Genomic DNA, 16,673 nt, shown 5'->3' with positions numbered 1-16,673 from the left:
CTGCAAAAACAAAGGGAGATACTCGCAGCCAAGAGACAACGAACCAATATGCAGGCCAGAGCTAGGCAAATGATCCTAGATGCGGAGTAAAAGGCCGGGGAGCTGGAATAAGAAATTGCTCACATGCAACATGAAGACCCTCGCCACCACCAGCCGATTTGCATGGTCAATCAAACCTTATTACACCATCTCGCACCAGCTGCCTTCCAAGGGCTCAACTACCTCGGCGAGTGAAGCCCTCTCTCCCCTCAGCTCCAGGCCACCCCTGGCCACAAAATTACAGTGCAGGTGCTTATCTAAAGTACAATGGTAACATAGACCCAACCTAGTATATGAGCTATCATGTTGCAGTCGCATCATCAGGGGTCAACGCCACCATGGCCAAGTCATTCATCATAGCCCTCAAAGTCCTAGCTCTAACATGGTACTCAAGATTACGACCACTATCAATCGATTCCTGGAAGACACTCCACGATAAATTCCTGCTAAATTTCCAATGATACAGACCAAAAATAGACGCTCTAGCTGAGCTCTCACTTTGCAGATAGGAAGAGAAGGGAAGTCTTCGCGACTACTACAAAAAATTCCTCCTACTAAAATCATAGCTGCCCTCGGTTGATGACCAGATAGCCATCCATTATGCAATCAGTGGCCTTCGGGCAGGTGTCTTATACAGTCAATGCACAAGGGACCCTCCGACCAACCTTCAGGAGCTATATCAACTCTTCGAGAAATATGCCCGTCTAGAGGAGCTCCACCAAAGCAAAGTCGAGCCACTTTAGAAGCCAAAAGAGACTCCGCAGACCAGCAGGAAATGGACCAGGCCCCCGCAGCAAGACATAGCCAACCACGAGCACGGCCAGGTACAAGTCAACAACATTGCAAACCAGCAACAACCAGGAGAGGTCCATCCAGATGCCAAAACTACCCTCTGCAACAAGGCCGCAACAGCAACCCAACCAGGGGAAGAGGCAGAGGCCAGGGCCATCTATAGCCAAGAACATTTTACTATGTTTTCCACGGTGAAGACTCAGATCACCCAACAATGAACTGCCTGGAGACTAAAGTAACCAATGACCGAATGGCCAAAGCCGCCCGAGCAGACAACCAAAGATCCATCGCTCATACATAGCAACCACACCCATACCACCACCACTACTACCAAAACAAACACCCATACTACCCTCAGCACAAACAAAACCACAATCTAGTCTTCCCCATCAACCATGCCTGCAGCACCAAGACAGATTAGACCTGCCTCCTCCACCATAGCAAGCAAACCAATAGCTTCCCCCACCACCCAAGCAAGAAGAGTTTGTTGATGTACCCTTTAGAGGTGTAATTCACATGATTACTGTAAAAGAACCCTCAGTCGAGAACATTAGTCAGGGAACCTTTCAGCTCTAATATTAGAGCATCGTCCAAAAGGCTAATTAGGGAAGAAGCGGTGGATAGCCCTCCCAAGAAAAAAGATTAGTTTGGAAAAACACATTGCTAATATTTCTGAGAACATTAACATCAAAAACTAGAGAACCCTCAGTCGAGCACAACAAGAACTTGATGAGGTCATGCGGCTGTTAAAGGAAGATGGAATTGGGAAGAAACTGATTTGTACTGCATGGCACTAATTTTGTGCAACAACGAACTGAGTAGGAGGGCTTTCTTTTCAATGCAAACTAAACAGGGACGCCTCCATTGGATTAGGTTCAACTAGGCTAACAAATAAAGAGTGCGAGACATTTTTCCAAGTAGCTTATTTTAAGTATTGCATTTTAGTTTGGATTGTGTGTGTTGTTATAATAATGCATTGATGTATGCGTGCACTGTTATATAATAAGTGTGGTCTTTGGCCCAGATCGAGTTTCTTACCGAACTTAGTTTGTTGTGGCCTCCGGGTTTAATCGAGATTGTTAGTGAACCATGTTATGTATGAATAAGTCTAGTCAGCGGGTGCAGCAGCAGTTCTAGCTGCTTTTGCTTCTGGTTTGTCTACTCCTCCTCCTTTGGTTAATCCTCCTCCTTCATTGCCGCATGTGACGGGACGATAATGGGTGGAATATAATTTGAGGGACTTCAGGAAGTGTCAAGATAACTTCCGTATGACTCCGAGTGCTTTTCTAGAATTGCATGATACTTTAGTGAGGTGTCACGGCTTAAAGTCAACACAAGAAGTGGAGTCATGTGAAGCATTAGGGATGTTCTTATGGGCTTGTGGGACACAACAGTCGACACACCAAATTAGAGACAGGTTTGAAAGGTCTTTAGATACCATTTCTAGGAAAATGGCTCATATAGCAGATGTTATTTATGGTTTTGCACAAACCAATATATGTCCTAAGGATCCAACGTATTCTAAAGTGCATAATAAGCTCATGTTATATTCCCCTTTCTTTGACGGGTGCATTGGAGCTTTAGATGGTACATATATTCTAGCTCACGTGGGTCATGAGTCGAGGTTGGACTACATAAACAAAAAAAGGGTGGCCTAGCTACAATGTTATAGGCATAGTAGACATGTGTATGAGGTTCACTTATGTAGGTGCGGGACTGTCTAGTTCTTGTCATGACATGTCAGTACTGAGGGATTGCATGGTACAAGCAAATTATCCACATCCACCAGCAGGTATGGTGGCATGTTATGTTGGCACTACACACATTGTCGTATGTATGTTGTAGTAAATGTTTTTGACTTTATTTGTTTGTTTATATGGAGGTATTATCTAGTGGATGCTGGTCTTCCAATCCATGAAGGTTACTTGCCCCCATATCAGAATCAGAGATATCATCTACAAGCTTTTCATCTAAGAGGAGCAGAAACTTTGGAAGAAAAGTTCAATTTCCACCACTCAAGTCTACGCAATGTAGTTGAACGGGCTTTTGGACTTTTGAAATCAAGGTGGTATGTGTTGTGAGGACTCCCAATGTATGAAAGAAGCGGGCAAGTGAAGATTGTAATTGCGTGTTTTGCTTTGCACAACTATTTGTTGGACTGAGGCCACATAGGAGGATCAGGAAGTAGCTCGCATGGCCAAGCTGATTACGATGTGTCAAATTGGGTGGGTGCTAATGCAAGTCAAGAAATTACACTAGTGAGAGATTGGATCGCTCCTAGAGTGTCGTTGATGTAGTCATCAATGGGTAGTAGTGTTAGTGAAGTTAAGTTTGTTTTCTTTTCATATTTGGTGGGTTTGCACAAATTACTAACAATTTTTAACTATACACAGATTATTGATAAAGGAATCAAGAATAATGAAGCTATTTTGGAATTTATGATTGAACAACTATGGGTAAGTGTGATGTTCCTTAGTGGATGTTATGAAGTAGTTGGATGGATGTGTTTGTGTTCTAATGTATTGTGGTACTGAGTAATCTTTGTGGTACGAACTAGCTTTGCAGTAGTTAGATGAATGTGTATATGTATTGTACTTTGCCCATAGGTATTTGTCGGAGGGTAAATCTCTCCGACCGGGTGGCGGATTGCACCTGCCCTAATTCCTAAAATGAGGAGGGGCCTAAGCGTCTTGCTTGTTACGAGGATGGTGGATGAACACACGAGAGCACGCGCGAGCACACGAGGGTTTAGAGTGGTTCGGGCCGCCGGAGCGTAACACCCTACTCCACTTTGTAATGTATTGTGTGTCTGAGATTGGATCTGTGTCTGTGTCTGTGTCTGTGTGAGTCGTGCGTTGTGTGTTGTGAGTTGTCTTTGTATCGCCGCATGCCTCCCCTTTTATAGTTAAAGGGGGGCATGCATAAGGACACTGAGCCCTGACATGTGGGCCCAGGGACATAGAGAATATAACATTGGGACTATAAATATTTGCTGCCGGAGTAATCCCCTTGTGTCCTGTCGGCCAAGATCCGTGTATCTCCGGCGTGTAGGGGAAGCTTTCAGCAGAAGGGATATCACTGTGCGCTACTTGGCACGGGCGCACTGTTCGCCAGCAGGCCTAGCAGGCGCGCCGCCTTCTGCGTGACCTTGACGTTGCCTGCCAGCGGATGGGACGGGACGCATTAAATGCTGAGAGGGCACGTCGCCTGTCAGCGCAGTGGCAGGCGACGCGTCCCCTCCTCAATAAATGCAGGGGCTACACGGCTTCGCATCAGGCTCGGCTCGATGGCTTATGTCATGGGCCACGAGCAGCGGGTCTTTGCCTGAGCGGGAAGTGAAGGGCAAAGCCCGGACATGTGTCAGCGTCGGACCCCCACCTGCGCTAAGGTCCACCTTGTTCCGGGACCTTGCTGAGGTTCGGATCTTACTCGGAGGCTCCGGACTTACACGTACTGGGATGTGTCCTTCTGTGGCGGTCCGGACCCCCATGATACGTACTGGGATGTGTTGTCCTTTCTTGCCGCGTGGCGCCCTTAGGCCTGCCCACGCGATGAGGTCAGGCGCCATTCTCCGTGTGGCCTAGAGTCATCGTATGGGTGCGGCGTCTTTATGCTCTAGAAGAGGGTACCCCTAATTTAGGGTACTGACAGTGGCCCCCGGGCCTGCCTCAGGAGAGGATACGATCCTATTGGTGGGGCCAGAGTCTTATTGGTGGTTGGCCTGCTGCTCCTGCGCGCCTGTTGATGCAGTTGCTGCCGGCCCGCCTATGGTCACGCCGGCGGCCATGCCTGTTTCCACGGTTAACTGGCCCGTGATTTTCGCGCTTAATGCCACTGCTGGGTCATACGCGGGGTGCCTCGAGTCGCCGCACTGGTTCTGAAAAGATGACTTTTCAGTCTGTTGTGACGGTTCCGAGGGGTCGCGGCATTGGCGCGAGTGGCGGTGCGATTTTTCCGCACCTGGCAACCGGCGCGCCGTTTTCATGACGTGTGGGCCTGGGCCCGCATGTTGGATCGCCAGTTGCAGCAAAGCTGAGGGGGCGCATAACCGCGGGGCGGTTGTACGCTTCCTGCGTGGCGGTTCTCCTTCTCGACCGCTGGTTTCAGCGAGGATGAGGGGGCGCTTAACCACGGGGCGGTTGCATGCTCCTTGTGTGGCGGTTCGCCTGACCGCTGGTTGCTCCGAAAATGAAGGGGCGCACAACTGCGGGGCAGTTGCATGCTCCAGTCAGTTTGTATGACATGTGGGGCCTGGCCCCCGTGTCATAGGGCAGGATCCCTGGAGTACGCCGGGGGAGACTTTGCCCGTGACGCTTCGGGGCGCGAGTGGGGAGATCTGTCTTTAAAAAGGGATCGATCCCCCGGCCAGTAACCATGCTTGGCTCCTCTTGCCTTCCTTGCGCCCTTACGCCTTCCGGGCCTCTAGATGGGATGCGCCGGTGTCTTCTGGAGAGACTTGTGTCAGGATCGTCCCCTTCGGCGATCTCACCGCTAGGGAGCTTGCGCTCGTGGTGGTGCCGACGGTCTTGTCTTCCTCTTGTTAGAGGAGCGCAACCCCGTGGGGGTTGGCGCTCTTCCGCCATTGATCGGCTTCAAGGATTTTCATCATGAAGCCCGGTTGCAGTCCCCTGCCGGTGGTTATCCAGAAGGATGACCACCAGCCTCATGGTGGGGAGAAGCAAGCCGGGCTGCGGCTTCCCTCCTGCCCTCAGCTTCAAGGATGTTCATCATCCTCGTTGGGGCAGAAGGCGAGCCGAGCCGGGGTTCTGCCTCCCGCATGGGCTAGTGGCCCGCTTCTTTCTCCAGCATTCGGGGGAGGAGAGGGGTTCACCAGCCATGCGAAGGAGGCGGACTTCGGCTACGCGGGGCCGGCCAGGTGCAGGCGCTGACAGCTGCCGCGTGTCTGGCTTTGGGCCTGGATGACCCTGTCGCCGCCTCCGACGCTGCCTCTTGCCGTTTGGTCGGGGCGTGGCTGTCCGTCCACCATACGGGCGATGGTCACGCCGTGCGTGGGTCCGCCACATCCACGGCTTCTCCCGTATCGCCGGCCGTTCGGGGGGACCGTCCAAGACGCCGTACGTTGCGGGAGTGGCAGCCGCGTCCTTGGATGGTCTTGTCCTCACTCCGTGGGGGAACGGGAGCGAGGACCTCTTCACCTGCGCCGCGGCAGCCACCGTCCACTGGTGCGGAGGTGGTCGTTGTCGCCGGTGCTGAGGTGGTCGCAGCCGCTGGTGAGGCTGTCCCTTGCAGAGGTGGTTGCCTCCGCTGCCGGGACAATCAGAGCCACCTGCTGCTGAGCCCCCGACTCTTTGGCTTTAATGGCCTCATTGCCGCCCCCGTGGGAGGACAGGGGCGAGGACCTATTTGCAGTGGCGCTCGCCCTGAGGCGATCACTGCTGCTGTCTACCCGTTTGGGCGGAGGTCGTTGTCACTGCTGATGCAGAGGTGGTCGCTGTCGCGGGTGATCCGTCAATGCAGAGGTGGTCACCGCCGTTGGCGGGGCTACCCGGAACCAGTCTTCAGCGTGACTCCTACTGGTGCAGCGTAGTCCATTCCTGCAGATATGGAGCTAGGGTCCCACTTGTAAGGGAATGTAATAACATTTGCTTGAGAGCATAATGTAATAAGATATGTACGCAGGATTTTAGTCTGGGTAGCCAAGTTGTGAGTTCGGACCCCCTGGATGGTGGCTCTAAGTACTAAGATACCTGCCGCAGGCTGGTGGAGTATGTAGGCTCACGGTACGGGACCAGGCTGAGCGGCTACACAGTTTCCGGACCGCCCCAGGAGACAAGTGTCCGTTCTTCCAGAGCCGGACCCCCAGGATGTCGGACCCTCAGAACTATAGCTCAAATACTAGGGCACCCGTCATGGAGTGGGGGAGTGTGCAGGATTTTGGGTACGGGGCCAGGCTAACCGGTCACACAGGCTCCGGACCACCCTATGGAACGGGCGCCCGTTCTTTAGAACCGTCCCCCGGGCTTTTCCCTGTTTTTGTAAAATAAACTTTGTCTATTAAACGGAATTTAGCACTTATTTGTGTACCGCCTATTTCTGCTGTGTAAGATGTTATTTTGCTGACTCCTCCCTTGGCCCCCCGCCTAGAATGCAGGCTCGGTTGGGGCTGGATTCCGGCTTGTCTGAAAAGAGTCATCAATAATTCTCGGGAGGTAGCCTCGTCAAGACCTGGATCTGTACACAGCTTTTAGCTAAGGAGCGTTAGTAGTACACCCGTAGGACCCGTCATTTAACACTATCCATCCTTTGATACATGCTCGGGACTTTTGCAGGGTCTAGTCTGGGGAGCCAAGTTGTGTGTCCGGACCCCCTGGATGGTGGTTCTAGGTACTAGGACACTTGCCACAGAGTGGCGGAGCATGCAGGCCCACGGTACGGGACCAGGCTGAGCGGCTGCACGGGCTCCGGGCCACTCACGGAGGCAAGTGTCTCTTCTCTAGTTCCGGACCCCAAGTTGTCGGACCCACAGGATTTAAAATTCTATGTACTAGGGTACCCATCACGCAGCGGTGGAGTGTGCAGGCTTTCGGGTGCGGAGCCAGGCTAAGCGGCCACACAGGCTCCGGACCACTCCATGGAACGGGTTCCCATTCTTTAGAACCAGCCCCCAGGCTGTCGGGCCCTCCTGCTTTCGCAAGGAGGTCCTAACCTGCAAGCCTGGCTGTCCAATTCGAATGTCATTATGTCTGATGGAACGAGGACTACTCGGGTGGGTTAGATAAAACAACATCCAGAAGACTGCAGGATAAGACCGTGGAGCAGTAGGACGATACTATCATAGAGGCGCATCTGAGAGGGTAGTTTTCCTTTATAACTTATCATGCATGTGTGTGGACCAACAGGCCGGGTTTATGGGGACAGACCCCGCTAGGTTGGCGTACACGTATGCGCTACCTAGTTACAAAAGGGAAACTACTCAACCCCTCAGACCTGCTTTATAGATAGAACTTACAGAGATGTTCCAGCACTGGGGGAGGCGCTCCTTCGGTCGTAGCTAGAAAGTAGCCCTTGGGTCAGAGTATTCCCGTTACCTTGGAGGGTCCTTCCCAACTGGGGAGTGTTGCGGAGCCCTAATTTGGTTTGGTACTTCCATAAGATTAGGTCCCGACCTTGGGTTTCCATCTGCATTTGACGAAGGAGCCCCCCGCCCTTGGTCTTGGTCACTCATGGATAAACCTGTCAAAAGTCTGGATCCATGGGGGATCCAGAATGGTTTCCGGAGTAAGACAGGCTTCAGCTCCGTAGGCTGGGGGACACCGGGTCCCGTCGGTGGTTTGACTAGTCGCCGTGGGAGTGGGAGTCTCTAGCGAAGACCTCCTTTAGGTCCCCCTCGGGTGACTAATACCCGAGGTCTTGTTCAGCCGTGGCTACCTCGCCGTCGTCGACCTTTTCCTTACCGGGGCAGCGACGAGGTGGGGAGCCATCCTTGGAAGACTGCTCACGCCGCTCGCTGATGCGTTCGCTGACGCATTTCGCGAGATCAATGATCTCGCGACACTCCGCGGCGCTGTGGCGACCGTTGGGGTGTACAGGGCACAAACCGTTGTTACCCCTTTGCGACCGTGGGCGTTTGTTGTGATCGCCCTGGCCCCCGGTCGTAGCTGCGACGACCAGGGCGGTGGATCGCGACCTCTGGTAGTCGCGATCCTTCTTTTTCTTTCTCTCGTCCCGGGGGTTGGCTCCCGAGCCACCCGGCTGGGTACCCCCGACTTGTGGGGCTGAGTGCCATGCACGGCCCTCGACGGCTCTGGCGCACTCGTCAGCCAGAGCAAAGAGCGTGGGGACAATTTCCACGTCATGTGTGGCCAACTTCTCCAGCATTTTCTTATCACGTACCCCTTGTCGGAAGGTCGTGATGATGGAGGCATCAGAGATACAGGGTATAGTACCTCGCACCTTGGTGAAGCGGGAGATGAACTTCTGGAGAGTCTCCCCGGGCTCCTGCCTCACCGCATGGAGGTGGGCCTCCACACCGTGTTGTTGGTAAGCGCTGGCGAAGTTCACGACGAACCACGCACAGAGTTCTTCCCAGGTGCAGATGGATCCTGGGGCGAGGTTCATGAGCCAAGTCCGGGCCGGTCTGGACAAGGCGACATGAAAATACGTTGCCATTACAGCGGTGTTTCCACCTGCTGTCGTGATGGCGGTGACGTACACCTGCAGGAACTCCGACGGGTTTGATGCTCCATCGTATTTTTCCGGCAGGTGCGTCCGGAAGTTGGGCGGGCCATGATGTTGTGCGGAGATGGTCCACAAGAGCGGCGTAGCCTACGCCGGCCAAAGGGACACCCGTTTGGGACCGGGTGCCCATTGTTGTCTACGGTGTTGCCGCAGCAAAGTCTTGATCGAGGTTGCGGCCCTCGATGTTTTGGCAGCGTTCGCGCGCCCTTTCCAAGGAGACCCGGGCGTCCTCCCCCGTACGCCTATGGTTGAGTTCCGCCCAGAGGTCGTCAATCTGTGCAGCCCTTACGGAAGGCGAGCGCACAGACGTCGTTGCTTCACGTTGGCGCCGAGAAGACCGAGGCCTAGATCTGGTCGAGGTAGAACGCGCCATACCGAGTAGCCGGTCGACGTCGTCACGCCACTGCTTCATGGCCCCTGGTGAAACCGTGGAGCTAGGGGGGTGGCGCAGCAACTCCCTGGCGGTAGACAATGCCGTAGGTGTTGCCCTTGACGGAGTCCGGGACACCTGCGCGGGTGTGTGCTGCTGCACGGCGTGCACAGCAGCAGCCCCAGACATAAGGCGGTCGGGTACTTGCGGTGCGGAAGACGTAACTTCTTGCTCCATCGCCAAATCTTCTGAAGTCTCAGCACGGTGCTCGATGATCCGCACCATCATAGTGAGCGAGAGAACAAGCAAATACTCCAAGCCTAATCCCTTACCTGGTGCGCCAAATGTCGGAGGGTAAATCTCTCTAGCCGAGTGGCGGATTGCACTCGCCCTAATTCCTAAAATGAGGAGGGGCCTAAGCGTCTTGCTTGTTACGAGGATGGTGGATGAACACATGAGAGCACGCGCGAGCACACGAGGGTTTAGAGTGGTTCGGGCCGCCGGAGCGTAACACCCTACTCCACTTTGTAATGTATTGTGTGTCTGAGATTGGATCTGTGTCCGTGTCTGTGTCTGTGTGAGTCGTGCATTGTGTGTTGTGAGTTGTCTTTGTATCGCTGCATGCCTCCCCTTTTATAGTTGAAGGGGGGCATGCACAAGGACACTGAGCCCCGACATGTGGGCCCAGGGACATAGAGAATATAACATTGGGACTATAAATATTTGTTGCCGGAGTAATCCCCTTGTGTCCTATCGACCAAGATCCGTGTATCTTCAGCGTGTAGGGGAAGCTTTCTACAGAAGGGATGTCACTGTGTGCTGCTTGGCACAGGCGCACTGTTCGCCAGCAGGCCTAGCAGGCGCGCCGCCTGCTGCGTGACCTTGACGTCGCCTGCCAACGGATGGGACGGGACGCATTAAATGCTGAGAGGGCACATCGCCTGTCAGCGCAGTGGCAGGCGACGCGTCCCCTCCTCAATAAATGCAGGGGCTACACGGCTTCGCATCAGACTCGACCCAATGGCTTATGTCATGGGCCACGAGCAGCGGGTCTTCGCCTGAGCGGGAAGTGAAGGGCAAAGCCCGGACACATGTCAGCGCCGGACCCCCACCTGCGCTAAGGTCCACCTCGTTCCGGGACCTTGCTGAGGTTCGGACCTTACTCGGAGGCTCCGGACTTACACGTATAGGGGTCCGGTGGCCTTCTGTGGCAGTCCGAACCCCCATGATACGTACTGGGATGTGTTGTCCTTTCTTGCCGCGTGGCGCCCTTGGGCATGCCCACGCGATGAGGTCAGGCGCCATTCTCCGTGTTGCCTAGAGTCATCGCATGGGTGCGGCGTCTTTATGTTGTAGAAGAGGGTACCCCTAATTTAGGGTACCGACAGTACTATACACTGTTCGTGACTGTGCTGGTAATGCAACTAAATTGTGCATTAGTCGTTTTGCAATTTTTACATTGCTTGTGAATTTGATTTGAAATTGGCACCACTTGTTCTGCTACAATGTTGTTTGTGCAGTAGTCGCTAGGGATGAAAATAGTCGGAAACAGTCGGTAAACACAAAAACCATTACCGTTTTCATATTTTTTATCGGAAACAAAATCGAAAACGGTAACTCCGGAAACGGAAACGATATCGGTATTTCGGAAACATCGGAAACGAAAGTTTGGTGCGGAAAATACACCGGTAATGGTCGAAATCTAAAATACGATCGGTAAACATATCAAACTTCACAATACAACAAAGTTGACAAAATATCACAAAAATCACAAGTTCACAATTCATGATATAACAAGTTCACAAGGATCACAAATTTATAGTATAAAAAGTTCACAAAGATCACAAGTTCACAATATAACAAGTTCATAAAGATCACAAGTTCACAGACTCAAAGTTCACAATTCAAAATATCCACTCGATCTAGCTGACATGGCATGCTTACTCATGAAATTTTTGTCCCCATATAAAGAGTTTTTTCACAGCCTCACAGGAAAACCCTAAAATCTAGTGTGTGAAAAAGGCAGACTGTCGGCTCTCTACCATTATATATTACTAATACATAACATGTGCATAGAAAAGAGTGGATTCGTTCGAGTGACCAAATTGTTAATCCTAACTGCCTTCCAACACCATCTATCCCAAAAAATCTTAATGCGTCCAAAAAAATACAAAAATAAGTAATCCTTATCTAGAGACGTACAGGCGACGCGAAAAATCGCATGCTGAAAAATTCCTAAAAAATCCAAGAAACAATTCCGAAAAATTCCGAGACACAATTCCGGAAAATTCTGAGACACAAATCCGGTAATTTTCAACAAAAACCGGTAACCGAAGGAAACGGTCGGTAAAACACCACACCAATTCCGATAGAAAATTCAGAAAACCGATTCCGTTTTCGAAAAATACCGTTACCGGTAAATCCGATCGAAAAATTTCGAAATCGGTTTCCAGAATAGCAAAAAATTCTGAAATCGTTTTCATCCCTAGTAGTAGCTGCAGTTGCCGCCTATTTTCGTGCAGCCGGATCGGGTCAGTGGTGTGACAGTGTAGATCTCCACCGTAGAGTACCGGCGATCAATGGATGGTGCTCCTTGACAAAATTAATATGTACGTTTTGATAGACGAGTGCGCAAATCTCCAGCCACCTCCTATTCTTCTCACTTTATAAACTTCTCACTTTAAGTAAACTAGCTAGCTTTGATATAAGTTTAACTTGCTCAAATTTAGAGGATATTTGAATGCACTAGAGCTAATAACGGGTTAGCTAAAAAATTGCTATTAGAATTATCTAGCTAGTAATAGATAGTTAGCTAATTATTAACTAATTTACTAAAAATAGCTAATAGCTAAATTATTAGCTAGAGTGTTTGGATGTCTTTAGTTAATTTTAGTCGCGTATTGAACACCCCTTAATATTCTGGCCGCATTTCTCTTCGGCGCCTCTCTCTCTCCATGGAGGTTATTGGACCGGATTCTGATTCAGCCCGACAAAAAAAACCCACCGATTTAAGGTTCAGATCCAGCATTTTGGTTCCTTTCAACAGATTCCTCTGTGTTTATTGCTCTCAAATCATGACATGAGCAATTGATGGTTAGTCTCTGTCATGCTAGCTCCATTTTACCAGTCACCCACAAATTTGACTCTACGGAACATGATGCCTACGCTATTGACCACGAATCTTTAATTTGATGACTATCTTACTATCATCTTTATGCGACGCGATGATGCGCAGGACTGGCTGTAGTGGGCATGCGTGGTGGATGATGCTATCAAAGTCATGCAGCTGGGCTCGTACCTGATCCATCCACGACAGCAAACGTATAATTTTTACTTGCATGCACTAGTAGGGCACTAGGCCAGGCACGTACGGACACGCACTCGTCCCTCGCTCCCCTCTACTCCCATGCATGCATGCACATATTCCCATGTACGTGGTACCGTACGTGTACGCTTTTGGTGCCGCCACGCATCCATGCATTGCACGCGCCGTTGCAGGCTGTAGCAGTTATGAATATTCTCTATGCCATGCATGCTGCTGCTGCAGCTGCCGCTGCCGTGGATGGATCAGGTACCGTACGTTCCCCCGCTTGACCTTGGTCCTTGGGAGTTGGGAGCACCAGCTGGTGCACGTGCTCACGCACCATGCATGCCCTCTAGAGCCGGTCCCCTGCAGTTAAATCTATTAAAAAATTAAAATGGTAGATCAGAACCGAAAATCGGCGGGTTCTTTTTCCTCAGGCTAAATTTCGAAACCGGCCCAACCAACATGCAGAAAAATTGAAGGGCAGAACTTAAACGTGCATGTTAAGCAACAATGTACAATTAACCATGCATGAACAAGAGGACAAAACTTAGATCATGTTTGAAAGAAAACCAGTTTTTAATAAATTTGTTTTTATCTTTTAGCTCGGAGAGACTAGCGTTCCGGTTTTTAAGAAACTGATAATCCAATTTCTATAAACCAAAGCATAAACTGGCATATTTAGAACCACCACAATTTCTGTAGTACAGTTTCTTAAAAACTGGACGCTTTCAAACAGGCCCTTAAACGTGCAGCTGGTTTGTTGTCACTTAGGGCCAGTTTGAAAGCACAGAGTTTATAAGAAACTGGTTTATATAAATTGAAGTGATTCCAAACATACCAGTTGATGCCTTAGTCTATAGAAATTGGATTCCTAGTTTCCTAAAAACCAAGAAGCTGGCCTCTATTAGCTAAAAGATAAAAAATTGGTTTCTTAAAAACGGGATTGCTTCTAAACATGATCTTAACTTATCTGGTATTAGCTAATTAACAGACTAGATTAAGGCATGTTTGTTCAACTTATGATTTTTCCATATTATATAATCTTGCTTAAATAATCTAGATGGAAAACAAACGTATATATAGATTATTAGACTAGATTATATAATCTAGACGTCAGATTATCATAATCTCATAAGTTGCTCAACATTGCTTATTTTGGCTTATGATAAAAAGACCTACTATCCACGAATTTACCCAACCACCATTTCTATGCCTTACATAAAAAATGTTTGATCTCTTTTTCCTTGCTAGCTCCTGCCAAGAGCGATATATGACTAAAATCAATAATCAAAATTTCAATAAGTTAGGTTACCAAACCGCTAAACCTCTTGTCAGTATTTTTCTTTCTAGTCAACCTCTCTGCATGGCTCGTACGAGAGTACCGCATCTCGTGTACGAGAGATTCTGCATGCACTAGGCGTGTCTTGATCTGCATGCGCAATCGCAACGCCGTATATAGATTGACCATTGCTCAGCAACACCGGCCCGGCACTAGCAGGCATGCAATGCAGCAGCGTACGTAGACGCACTCGTCCCCCCACTACCTGCGCATGCATGCACCTTTCCCCATGCCAACTACTGTCTCGCTCTGATCCGGTCCTTAAAAGTAACCCCACGGATTATGGATGTCTGTATTAATTAGGACGAGTAAATCTATACGGAGTGAGAGTTTCATGAGAGTTTCATTTTTATTAAATGTCACATAATAAGCAAACATAATGATATAACATACGATTTAATAAACACTAGTAGAAAAGAGCTCAAAGCCTGCGGCACCCATAAATTATCACTGGCGGTTTCAGTTACCGCGCGCCATTAAAAAAAACTAGGGGGCCCCGGCTTGAGAACCGCCAGTGGAAATCTATTTCCACTGGCGGTTATCTTAAAACAACCGCTAGTGGAAATAGGATATTTCCACTAGCGGTTGGTGTAACAGAACCGCCAGTGGAAATCTAGTTTCCACTGGCAGTTGGTGTAACAGAACCGCCCTATTTCCACTGGCGGCGGTTGTGTTAAGATAACCGCCAGTGGAAATAGGTTTCCACTGGCGGTTTTTCAAGCCAACCGCCAGTGAACTGTCTGTTATAAATACCCCTCTTCTTCCCCCCGACAGGAGCTGTATGCTCGCAACCAACTTCTATTGGAGGCGATTTTGGAGGTCCAGATTTCACAAAAATACAAGGGGGGAGGTTTTGGTCTTCATTTCTTGGAAGAAGGTGGATAAGAAAGGTTGGTTTATGTTTCTTTGTCAATTTTTGTTCATTCTTGCTCAATTTTAGTTAGCCACATTTTGGATCTAGAGTTTTACATGTGAGAGAGAAGAGTATAGCTAGGTTATTTTCTCTATTTCCTCAAAATGAGGTTGCTTAAGATGGTTAGATTTTGTCTATTCCCTCTCCTTTTTCATGTTTATTTCTCAAATAAGTTTATCCATGACACATATTTAGTTGCTTATGGTGAATGTGTTGTATGGAAGGTTGGTTTAATTATGTTTCAATTGCAATTATTTGTCATTTTTGCTCAATTTTAACTACATTTTGAAACTAGGCTTTCACCATGTGTTAGAGATAGGTTTGGGTATTAAGATTTTTTTGTTTATTAGTTGCTAGGAAAGTTTGGCTTATGTTTCTTTTGCCAAATTTTGTTCATTTTTCCTCCATTTTAGCCACATTTTGGATCTAGGGTTTCACCATGTGTTAGAGTTAAAGTAGTTAGGTTGCCTAATCAATCCAACCGCCTATGCTTCATCCTTCCCGACAAAAACTGTGTAGCTCGCGCGTAGCCCAACTTTTATTGGAAGGCCAGATTTCACAAAATACAAGGGGAGGTTTTGATCTTTATTTTTTGGAAGAAGGTCGCTAAGAAAGGTTGTTCATGTTTCTTTTGCCAATTTTCTTTATCCATGATATATTTAGTTGTTAGGAAATATTGGTGTATGTTTCTCTTGCCAATTTGTGTGTCTTGTGTGTTTTATGTTACTTTTTTTACAGGTGATGATGGAGAGGATATCCTGGATGTATAACTTATCAAGGCTAGATCCATCATACATATCTGAGGTCCATAAGTTTATTGTTGTCGCTACGAACCATGCTTGGAGAACAAAGACAAAGCACATATATTGTCCATGCATGGACTGCAAAAATGCTGTTGTATTTGATGACACAGAACAAATCATATCTCATCTGGTATGCCGAGGATTTGTGAAGGATTACATAATTTGGACAAAGCATGGAGAGGGTAGCTCTTCGCCTTATACAGCTGGAAACCCTGCGAACATCGACGACAACTTTCAGTTCGTTCACGAGACACAACAACCTCTTCCACAGAGCGAACATGTAGTGCCAAATGTTACTGATCATGGTTACGCCGGAGGAAATGAACGTGAAAGAACCCATGTTCTGCCAAATGTTATGGACGAGGAAGATGCAGAGTTGTTAGAGGCAATGTTGCGTCGTCATACAGATCCATCGATGTTCTTCATGAAAGGTATGGAGTCCCTGAAGAAGGCAGCAGAAGAGCCTTTGTACAACGAGTCTAAGGGCTGTACCAAAGAGTTCACGACGCTCCGGTCTGTGTTAAAGCTGTTGATGTTAAAAGCTAGATATGGTCTGTCTGATGCTGGCTTCGATGCGTTCTTGAGTATTGCGCAGACATGCTTCCAAATTAAAGGAGAACAAAGTTCCTGCTAACACGTACTATGCAAAGAAACTAATCAGTCCACTCACTATGGGCGTGGAGAAGATCCACGCGTGTAGAAATCATTGTATTCTTTATCGAGGTGATGATTATAAAGACTTGGAGAGCTTCCCAAAGTGTGGTGCAAGTAGGTACAAGACGAATAAATACTAACGAGAGGAAGAGTGTGTTGCATCTGTGTCTAAAGGGAAGAAGCAAAAGAAAGCCAAAAAGAAGACTTCAAAATCCACGAGCAAAGAAAAAGAAGAAGTAGACTATTATGCGCTCAAA

Source organism: Zea mays, chromosome 6 (genome assembly GCF_902167145.1).
Source record: "Zea mays cultivar B73 chromosome 6, Zm-B73-REFERENCE-NAM-5.0, whole genome shotgun sequence".
NCBI lineage: Eukaryota > Viridiplantae > Streptophyta > Magnoliopsida > Poales > Poaceae > Zea > Zea mays.
The sequence above is the reverse complement of the archived record's forward strand: the minus strand, read 5'-3'. Positions refer to the sequence as shown.